This window comes from Trichosurus vulpecula, chromosome 8 (assembly GCF_011100635.1).
Source record: "Trichosurus vulpecula isolate mTriVul1 chromosome 8, mTriVul1.pri, whole genome shotgun sequence".
Classification (NCBI taxonomy): Eukaryota; Metazoa; Chordata; class Mammalia; order Diprotodontia; family Phalangeridae; genus Trichosurus; species Trichosurus vulpecula.
The window spans coordinates 176,480,365-176,491,990 of record NC_050580.1 but is presented as its reverse complement, the minus strand read 5'-3'; positions in this window follow the sequence as shown (position 1 = coordinate 176,491,990).

Genomic DNA, 11,626 nt, shown 5'->3' with positions numbered 1-11,626 from the left:
GTAGGAATACTGAATCTAGAGTCAGTAAACAATCTTGAGCAAGTCACAACCTCCTTGGGTCTCAGTTTTCTCATTTACAAAAGGAAGAGATTGGACTAGGGAATCTCTGAGGTCCATTCCAGCTCTTGTTCCTAAACATTTAATGACTGGCTCCTGTATACCAAGTGCTATATATGTTCTAAGACCAATGAAAGATGCCAACAATGCCATGGGTCGCACTATCACTGTTCCAGGCTGTTTCTCTAACTTGCTGTAATAACAATGCTACTTGCAGCTACTGTGGCTGTGTAAGACCAATAACACCAGCACATAGGAGGGCTGCTAGCACGGGTTCTTTGATCTGCTTTTCTAAAGAAGGCAACTTTAAGGGGTTTACATAATTACAAGAGAGAGAAGCACCAACATCTGGGTTTTCAAAGCGGGGCAGCGGGGGGGGCGCCTCCTTAATGGCCATCCAGAATCTGTCTGGCCAAGTCACAGGAGCACTCTTCCAACAAGTGAGCCCCCAAAGCAAAACCTCTCCTCCCACAGTTCTGAGAGTTCTCTATTCCCAATTCTTGATTCTGAGTTCAATGGCTATCCTCTGAGTATATGTACCCTTTTTCAGGGCCCAAGGGCTTCACACCTCCAGAGCATCACACCTGACCTAATTAACAAAAGGGTGTGGGCCTTCCTACAAACAAAGGCAAGACTCAGTCAATGGTATTTGATTGCCTCAGTGCCGAGAAGCACTCCAAAAGAAAAAAAAAAAACAGTAAAAAGTCCCACTTTGCTTGCCCTTACACTTTCCCTTCCTCCACATAAGACAAATCCTTTCCTTTCTCATCATGATGCTTTCTTCAATTATTCCAACCTCTGCTGATCTCCCTTCCCTGGATTCCTTCTGGCCTCACAGTCAGGGTCACATGGGATAGTATTCAACTATTTTTTTAATTGCTCCATGTTTTACGTGCCCAACAAGATTGTAAGATTCGTGAGAGTAGGGGGAACATATCTCTCTCATTCCCAATTACAGTTTGGGGGGCACATAGATGCTTAATTAACATTTGGTAGATTAAGTACAATCCAATTTTATCAACGAAAAGTTCAATTCAATTTAACAAGCATTTTTAGAGTTCCTATGTGCCAGGCCTCAGTGCCAGAGAAAAACAAAAAAACCAACAGTCCTGGCCCTCCAAGATCTTATATTCTAACTAGGAAGAAACAACATGTACATAGATAAGTGCATAAGTGTACAAAATAATTGGGTGGGACACTAACAATGGGTGAATCAGGAAAGTCCTCCTGTATGTGCAGCACAACACTGAACTACGGTTTTAAGGAAATTAGGGATTACAAAAGGTAGAGAGGTAAAGAGAGAATGCATTCCAGAGATGGAGGGCCAGCCTGTACAAATACATGAAGGCAGGAGATGAAATGTCATATATGTCAGAACTTAATTAAAGGCTTAACTCAGGGATTTTTTCGGGGAGAGTGGAAGACAGTAAGTGCAGCCTATATGGGGACCAGAACGTGTGATATAGGTATACCGTTCTAGGAGCCTGGTACCTGTTTTCCTACTGAGGCTGAAGAGAATTCTCCCAGAATAATACCTCTCTAAAATTTCCCTTCAAAAGAATAAGGGTAAAAGCTTCATTACTGATCCTCCTACCTGAAATTATCCTCCTTCTACAATTGAGATTCTTGCTGAATAGGCATAAAGGGGAATCATGGAAATGGGAAAGACATCTCAGTGCCATAGAAAACACAGACCTCTGTTTTCTTATTTGTAAAATGGGAATACTGATAACAACTGGCATTTATATATTGAATTGGGAGAATTATGAGTCAGCAGTGCGATGTAGCAACCAAAAACAGCTAATGAGATGTTAGGCTGCATTAAGAGGGTCATAGGTTCCACGATGAGGGAAGGGTTAGTCCTACTGTGTTCTTCCCTCATCAGATCTCATGTAGAGGATTTTGTTCAGTTCTTCTTAAGGCACCACAGTTTAAGAAGGACTTTGATAAGCTAAAGACCATTCAAAAAAGGACAAGGTGAAGGGCCTTGGGACAATGTCACATAAGGATTTGTTGAAGGAACTGGGGACGTTTAACCTAGAGAAGAAAAGATACAGAAGAGGGAGAGAGAAAAGACATGAGTCTAGGAGGGAATGATAGTTGTCTTCAAGTATTTGAAGAAAAATAAGGCAGAATTGGGGCTAGCCTTTTTCTGCTTGATCTCAGAGGGCAGAAGCAGGAGCAATGGATGAAGTTACAAAGAGGTAAATTTATCCTTGAAGTCAGAGTAAACTTCCCGACAATTGGAGCTGGCCAAAAATGAAACATGCTGTCATATTAGAGGATGGGCTCCTTGAAGGACTTCAGGCAGACAGTGGACAACCAATTGTTAGGTATGTTAGAGTGGAAATTCCTTTTATGGATAGAGTGAACTAAATGATCCCTGAGGTGCCTTCCAACTCTCAAATTCTGGGATTTCTGCAGCATAGAGAACTCCTTATACATTGGTTGGAACTCCTGTGTCAGATTTATGAGAATCCATTGAGTAGAGTACCATAAGATAGGCAGATGCAGATGAGTCTTGATGCTGGTGTGTTGGAGTCAGCTAAAACCATCTCAGAAGAGCCAATTATTACATTTTCAGGGTGAATGTTTAAACCTCAGATATGGAAAATGCAAAAAAAAAGAAATTAGCATACATGATGATGGCTAAGTTGTCTAAAAGTAAGAAAGTGATGGAGAAATATTCATAATTCTGACTAAACTAAAAGTACATTTTTGTTCAACATTTACCAACATATAGCTGGTCTTGATCTGCATGGTTTGAAGAGACTCTAGCATCAATGAGATCCTGGGGGGGGGCGCGGGGGGCAGAACTCCCTCCACCAATAGATGGCTTGGGTCTAGGAAGGCACTAGAATTGGGACTTAATAGTTTCAGGGAACTTTTTCCTTGTTGACATTCAGCTCTTACCAGTGTGATCTCTGGACTTCCCAAACTCACAAGCTTTGACACACCTATCTCAGGACAAGTACTTAGATCAGAAAAAAAAACAAACAAACACAAAAGGGGTCTTTCAAGCTCAAGTTTTAGAGCTTTATATGCCATGTACTCAAAGCACAAGCCCTTTATCCCTGAGTCAAACATGGCTAGAAGTAGTCCCAAAAGTTACCATGTGGCTGACTAGAACCAGAAATGGTAATTCAGCATACTTCATGGGATAGCTACTACCACATAAGGAAATTAGTCTGCAAAGGGCTATATAAACACAAGCTAATGTCAGGCCAATACTCTTCTAAACCCATATCCTACACCATTTTCCTTAGCCCTGAGACTAGAAAGTTTCTGGAACACACTCAGGACAAGGGTGTACAGCTAATGAGCTCTCCTAGGGCTCCTGAGTCCTAGGGGCCATAGTTCTATTTACTCCAAGGTACCAGCTCCTCAAGGCTGTATTCTGGAAAAAGCAGGAGATTGTTGACAGAGGGGAAGGAGAAAGGGGATAAGTATTTGTATAATGCCTGCTATGTGCCAGGTACTATGCTATTTTATTTCAAATATTAATTCATTTGATTAAGAAAGGAGAAGAATGAACTTAGCCCACGATTCTTGTGTTCAATGTAAACTACAACTAACACAGCAGGAAGAATTGTATTTTGGACTTCATTTTCAAAACTAAATACAGATATAGGTCTTTTCCAAAGGCAGAATTGTTCTAATGGCCATGTTGTAGAAGGAGAACTAGGTGGAAAGGAACAGAGAATGTCAATGAGAAAAGGGGGTGGGATAAAATTAGAAGAAACCACCTCCAAACTCACAGTCATTCAATTTGTGGGGTTGGTTGGTTGGTTGGTTGGTTTTTTGTAGCGGGGTTGAGGGGGCATATGATTTTTGCTTTTATGCCATAGTCATTTCCAGACTCCAAACCCCTTTATTGAACCCTCTCTTGTAACCAAGAAAAACAATTAAGGCAAACCGGTAGACATAGCACATGTGACATTCTACCTCCATTATTCTCTGCTCCTTTACTAAGATGGAAGGATTTCATCCTCTATCCTCAGGTAACCTAGATTAGTCATTAAAACTAAATCCATTTTAGTATTGTTTTCATTTACATTATCACAGTTGTAGCCATGGTTTCCTGGACTCCTGGTGCATATAGCACTGCCATGGAGATGAAAGACTAAAGCAGATGGTACTCCAGAGTTTACTGGTTGATGGTGTCTTTTAAACTTGACTCTCCAGGACTATACTTTTAGAGAAATATGGGAGAGAGAAAGCAGAAGAAAATTTGTTTTCCATCTTATGTCACATGAGCGAGCAGGGTCAAGTGCTGCCAATATCTGTATGCCTCCTGCCCTGAGCCCTCCTTCTAAGACTTTGGTGGGCTTCCATTACTAACCAGAGCAATTGGAGATGTGAAATGATGAGAGACTGCAGAGAGCTAAGAGTGATGGCTGGTGAGACACTGGAAACAATGAAAAGAAGGAAACTGTTATTTGGATAGGAAGAAGTCAGTTGCTTATGCTGCTAGATTCTCACTTTAATTCCCCCCTTGCTTTTTGGAAAGTGGGGTGGGAACAGAACTCAGATGAGTTGGGTGGTTAATGGGTAACCACTTCCTCACCTAGAATGGATGCAGGAAGACAGGGAGATGACCTGGCCCACTGCTTACTTAGTCTCACCAGTCTTCATTCTTGGCCCATCATGCTGTTTTCCTGATACCTCACAGCTCTTACTATTCTGTCCAGTAATAGCAGCCCACCAAAGACTCAGTGGAAGGGGTCAGAGGAGCAAGCATTCAGAGATCTGATGGTCTTGACCAAGGACATTTGTATGGTACCACAGGGAGAACAAATTCTCTCTCTCCTGGTAAACCAAGTACAAAAGATGTCACCGACTGCAACGGCAATCACACTGGCATACCCAGGATGGCTGTTAGTGCAGGTTCTTTTATCTGCTTTACTAGGAAAGACAGCTGTTTCAGGGGTCAACAATCACATAAATCACATAAAATACAGACACAGGAAATACAGAAAAGAGAAATAAAGACCAACAGACAAGGCTCGACTGCCTGAATTAAAGCTTTACATCCACCACTGAATCGAGAGAGCCTTCACCTCTGAGAAGTCAGGAAGCTCTGAACATATAGCCACTCAGTCTTGACCAGTGAATCACAACATCTTTCTCATAAGCAAGCCCCCAAAGCAAAAGCTCACCTCTCACAATATATACTCTTTCAGCTAATAGGCTCAGAGCCAGAAGGCGTCACAACCCACCTCATTGCCTAATTAGCTTATTAATAAAAGGTGTGCAAGCCTTCCTACAAGCAAGCAAGCTTCCCTTAATGGATTCCACATGAAGTCTATTGATGGGTAGGGAAGATCTTATTCCCCATTAACCTTACATGGACTAACTGATGAACTCTGGGATTGTTTCTGTCTGAATCTATTGGCACCAAAGCACTACTGTGTAGGGAACCAGGGTGCCTAGATCTATATTATTCCACAGGCCAGAAATTTTGAAATCCCTTACAAGATCAACCCAGTATCCTTTAAATCTATAAGGAACAAATCAAAAGTAATTATCCCTGCATACCAGGTAACATTCCACAGTAACACAGACAATAAAAGTATCTATTATCATCTGTCTTCCAACAGGTCTCCCCATCCTCACCCTTAATTGCTTACCCCCTCTAATCCACTATTTTTAAGGCCACCAGGAAAACATAACTTATTTAGTAATCCTGTCAGGTCACTCCTCTGCCCCAAAATCTTCTGTTGCTCCCTATTGCCAACTAAGTAAAGTTCAAATTTCCTTGCTTGGCATTCAAGACTCTACACAGTCTGGCACCACAGTTGCTTTCATACCTTACCTTATGTTACTGTCATATACACTCTTCTTTAGACAAACTGAACTACTCCCAGCCCCTCCAAGCCATACTATTCTTTATGCCTGAAATGTCCTTTCCCCTTCATTTGCTGAGTTTCTACCCATACTTTAAAAGTCCAAGTCAAAATGTAACCTCCTCCATGAAAACTTCTGTGTCTCCCCACATTACCCCCTTGTTGGCAATAACCCTCCCCATCAGAATTCACTTTGGTTTACAATTCTCTGGCCTCTGTCTGGGATGCGGGTGAACCAATGCAAAACTTAATGTGCCAGCAGCCCTATCACCCATATGGACTGCCCAGGATATAGTCTGCCATGGCCAGGGGCAACTTTGCCCTTCTCTGGGGACTCCCAAGTGCCAGATCTGTCCCTGCTACTCCTACTTCCTTCCTCTGTTTCTCAATTACTTCCCACTCACTTTCCCTCTGCAACTTCCAAAAGACTCTAATGCTAGGAAAAGAATAGCTGTGTAGTTAGTGGGTTGGTCACCAAGCAATGTGGGACCCTCTTCCATACTTCTCCTGACTTTTTCTGCTCAATGGAATCCGGTTCCTGCTAAGGTCAGGCAGGCTATCTACCCTCCTCCTTCCTAATCCCAAGAACCCCCTCCAGAGCATGTCCACTCCTTTCTGGAGAGTCCAGAAAGTTCAAGTCAAGTAAAGGAAAAATTAGCTAGACATTTTTCCCCCTTCCACTCCTCTGCCCACTTTGTTTTCTCTCAATCTGCTGATAATACATGAACATGGGGCTCTGGTTAGTATGAGCAAGGAAGACAAAAAATAAGTTTAAATTTTAAAGGCTGTACCTCTGATCGCTAGTCCTTAAGCTTTATTCCCAGCCCTTCACATCAAAATGCAGAGCTAAGAGGAACAAGTCCCAATTGAGAAGATGCTTTTTTAGCCAAGAAGACAAGACCAAAAAGGTTATTCTGAGGATTGGCTAGCATGAAATAAAAGGAAAATAACAAATGATGGAGAGGATGTGGAAACATAGAGACACTAAAGCATCGTTGGTGGAGTTGGGTACTAGTTCAACCACTCTGGAGAACAGTTTGGAATTCTAACCCAAAGGCTATGAAACTGTGCATATCCTTTAACCCAGCAAAGCACTCCTAGGTCTGTATCCCAAAGAGACCAAAGGAAATGGAAAAGGATCCATATGTACAGAAATGTTTATAGCAGGTCTTTTTGTGGTGGCAAGGAACTGGAAACTGAGGGGATGCCCATCAATTAGGGAATGGCTAAATAAGTCACAGTATATGATGGTGATGGGATATAATTGTGCTGTAAGAAAGAATGACGGAGATGGTTTCAGAAAAACCTGAGGAGACTTAAATGAGCTGATATAAGGTAAAGTCAGCAGAACTAGGTGTATGTAGCACATAGTAACAGCAATATTATAATAACAATCAACTGTGAAATACTTAGCTACTCTGATCAGTACAATTTCAAAGGACTCATGATGAAAAATGCTATCCAGAGAGAGAACTCATGAACTCTGAATGCAGATTGAAATATTTTTTCACTTTGTTTTGCTTTTTTTAAAAATATGGCTAATGTAGAAGTGTTTTGTATGACTTCATATGTACAATGGGTATCATATTTCTTGCCTTCTCAGTGCAAAGGGGAGAAGAAAGAATTTGAAACTGAAATTTGATTATATAAATAGATAGATTAATAAATAAAAAGGATTATTCTAAAAGAAGGCCTTCATAAAATTTGTATTTTTCTGAGTAAAGTTTAGCTGTGAATTTTAAAAAGTACAGTCTCTTTAATTTGATGAAGAAAAATAATGCCCTTTATGATTAAACACAAGAAACTTGTTCACTTTTTAAAAATGAAATTGCTTTGGCACATGCCCTAAAAATGTGTTTTACACGTTTGTTAATTTCTGCATCAAAATTATCTTTTTGTGTCTTATCCCCCACCAAACTATAAGAGCTATGAGAACAAAGGACTATCTCTTATTTCAACATTGTATCACTGTCACAGCTTAGCACAGTAACAGTGGGAAGTTGTTAAATGTTTTATAATTAATAAAATTATGAGAAAGAAGAAACAGAACCAAAAAAAATTAATAAAATTATAAATTATAATTGTGTACATTCATGTTCATCTTTTTGTGACCCCACTTGGGCTTTTCTTGGCATAGATACTGGAGTGATTTGCCATTTCCTTCTCCAGCTCACTTTACAGGTGAGGAAACTGAGGCAAAGAGTAAAATGACTTGCCCAAGGTCATACAGCTAGTAAGTGTCTGAGGCAGGATTTGAACTCAAGTCTTCCTGACTCCAGGCCCTTCACTCTATCCACTGTACCACCAGCTGCCCCAAAGCAGTCCCTAAATGAAAGTGGCTGTTGCTGTTATCCCCTGGAGATAGCCTAGCTAGGTTCAGAACCCAGAAGATCAAGTCAGATCTTGCGTTTGACACTTACCTGTTTGGACCCAGGCAAGTCATAACATCTACACACCTCAGGTAACTTCCTTGGATAATCCACTAAGTTACAGATCAGAGTACTGCTGGTGGAAATTCTCAGCAGAAACCAAATCACAGACCTTAAATACGTATCCCTTAGTAAGCAACTCACCAGCAGCAGAGAGCCTGGGAAAGCTACTCTGGGAAAGCATTTTAGGCAAATGTTGGATAATAGGAAGGAAACTGCTTGGGATTTTAAAAAAATCATCAGAAATAATCCCCAAAAGGAATAATCCACCCAGGTAATTAAGAGAGGAAACTAACTTGATTAAGGAATAAAGGCAAGAAGAGAGTTTCCCATTTTCCCCTCCCTCACTACTCTTTTCTGCTCATAAAACAACTCCCAGGTATTTCCCAAGAGAAATGGCGATGAAAGGCAAATATCAACCCTGCTCAGACATTATGGGGCCATCTGATGTTGGTCAGGCTCCCTGCCAGTTTTTCCCAGAAGCCCTTGCTGCATTTGTATAACTAAAGGGTGGGGGGTGGGTATATATTGTATACTCTGACAGGACCTGTGAGTTGGGTTGAATTCTGATCTTTTTGAAGTCATGAGATTATTTAACCGATGTTGCCTTTCCTTCTTTTCTCCTAGGTAACAGACAGGTGGAAGTGAGGTAACCAAGTATTGTGGAACAGTTGCACCCAAATGACTGAAAGACAGACTAGAATGGGAAGAATGGACCAGAGAACCCAGCTGGTTGAATCCAAAAATCAGGCATGAGAGTATTCTGAGAAAGAAGCCAGCATTCTTACTCAAAGGCCATCAAGTATGTGCTTCCCTGCTAACCCTGGGGAACTTTAATTAAGAATTATGATTAAATAAGAAAATCGAGTTGCCATTCAGTCTGGGATTATTTAGAAGTATTTTACACAGACTTCTTTTTTTTTTATTTTGGAGGGGGGAGGGCAGGGCAATTGGGGTTAAGCGACTTCCCCAAGGTCACACAGCTAGTAAATGTGTCAAGTGTCTGAGGCCGGATTTGAACTCAGGTCCTCCTGACTCCAGGGCTGGTGTTCTACTTACTGTGCCACTACACAGACTTCTAATAACCTTACCCTGCCATATCACTTGTAAATTTGTTTATCCTCTTTGCACTTGTAAATAACTCTTTAAAATGCACTCTTTTGGTCTGAGGCATGTGGAGACAGAAAGAAGGGAACACGTTCTAGGACTGAGCCCCCTGGTTTACTCAAGGCAACAGAGCAAACAATTGGAGATGTACAGTAAAGAGCAAACGAGAAGCCAGAGGGGCAGATCTGCAGCCTTCCCCCGTGAGAGTCAAATAGGCTCTGCTGGCACGAATTGGGATTCTATTCAGGCAGGTATACAAAGAAACCAATGCCAATCGGAGACGCCAAAAGTCCGAGGTGAGGTCCTCCATCTTCCCACCCCCTCAGCGTCAGAGGATAAGATTTCCTCCCTACTCTAGTCCCAATCGTCCCTTGCTCCTGAGTTTGACAGTACATCTCTGAAGACTGAAGTGGGGGAAGTGGGGAGTATGACCAACATCTTTCCCCACTGAGCCACTCCCCTCCCCCATCCCACCCGACACACCCCTGAGACATCTCTTACTTCTCCCTAATCTCTAGCCTTTCCTCTTTCACACATAGTGGTAACATTCTCCCACTCCTCATTAGCACAGGGAGGACTGGGAGATGTTCCCAATCATACATTAGCTCTGGACTTGAAGGAGGAGAAGTAGAGCTTCACCAGGGCCCTCGCTGTGAATAATTCATGAGCCTCCTCATAAGGAGCCCTAGGCTGGGCCGTCAGCTTTCCTGTGACATAGAAGTCACCCCTACCTTTGTGTTACATCTCTTAGAAATAGGGAAAGGGTCCAAGATCAAAGGCGGGGAGCAGCTGTAGCTGCAGAAGTGGGAAAGAATACACATTCATTTTATACTATTTTTAATATACAATGTGCTACCTGCAGGCTCACAATAGATCCTCCTGAGGCATTTTTTCATCTAGTGTTTGTTAGGAAAGATGGCTACTGTCAATTAAACCTCCTAAGATGGTTTGTTATTAACCAATGACTTTCACCAGGGTACCATAAGCAATTGAATTCTCACAACATCTAATAGAGAGAGAATCTCAGCCCACTTTGTGGCAAGGCAGATTCAAGTCCTATCATAGAATTTTAGACTGAACAGACTACAGAAGGTAATTTTACAGATGAGGAAGGCATCCAAGGGTCAGTCACTGGGTGAGTCAGGATGAAAACCTAAGTCAAATGGCAGCCCTCCCCACCTTTATTTTTTGGATCTCCAAAGCTCCCTCAGCTCAGATCCCCCTCAGCTCTACTGCCACCTTCTATATGAAGCCTTTTCCATTCCTCATTCTCCTGCCCTATGACCCCTACCCCACTGGTAATGCTCCCTTTGCCCTGTAATTACTTTGTATATGCCACCAAGAGAATGTAAGCTCCTCAAGGTTTTCTAACTCCAGTGCCTAGCACAATACCTGGCACAAAGAAGGTAATTAATAAATATAATTGAATTGATTTGAACTGAATGGTGAGTTGAAGGAATCATTAGGATTGCCAGATACTGGACTTCAACCAGTTTCCTGGTTCCAGAGTTCCTTTCCCTTCTATCAAAAGGGGTGGGGGAGAACATATTCTTGGGTAAATATATAGGCATACATGGAATGTGGCTCAAGTGCGCCAACCAGGGCAAGCATTGTCATTGGGCCATCCCTCAATTGGCTTTAGAGATCACGTCGTTCAATTCTCTCATTTTACAGACGAGAAAAGCTCCAAAGCAGTCTGACCTGTCCAATGGCACTTTCCCCATGTGGGAAACTGCCAATGGTAAAGTTCATCCCAGAGTATTCAGATACACCCAGCCCTTACTCTGTGCACACCTGTGGGTGGATGTGCTGTAAGGGTACATGAAGTCCTGGCCAGAGCTTCTGAGGGCAGGTGCTAGAGAGAAATAAGGGCTCATGATTCAGTACTTTTGTTCTGTTGCACTGGTTACCATGGCAACAGGACTACATTCCCCTCCAGCTGCCTGTGAGAATAAGTGCAGACATGAGCAAGGGAGCAAACAAGTCAGGGAAACAGGGCATGCCGGGCTTCACCTCAATCTGCTACTTCAAATGCTTTTTAAGCAAGCCCAGGGTTCCTGCCACCCCAATTTGTGACACACAGAGTCTTACAGGGACTCCCAGGCCTCAACTCAGAAGGACATCCAGGAAAATTTAACCATATCACGTCCTTTGATTTGATTAATACAGACACATGTTATTTGAAAT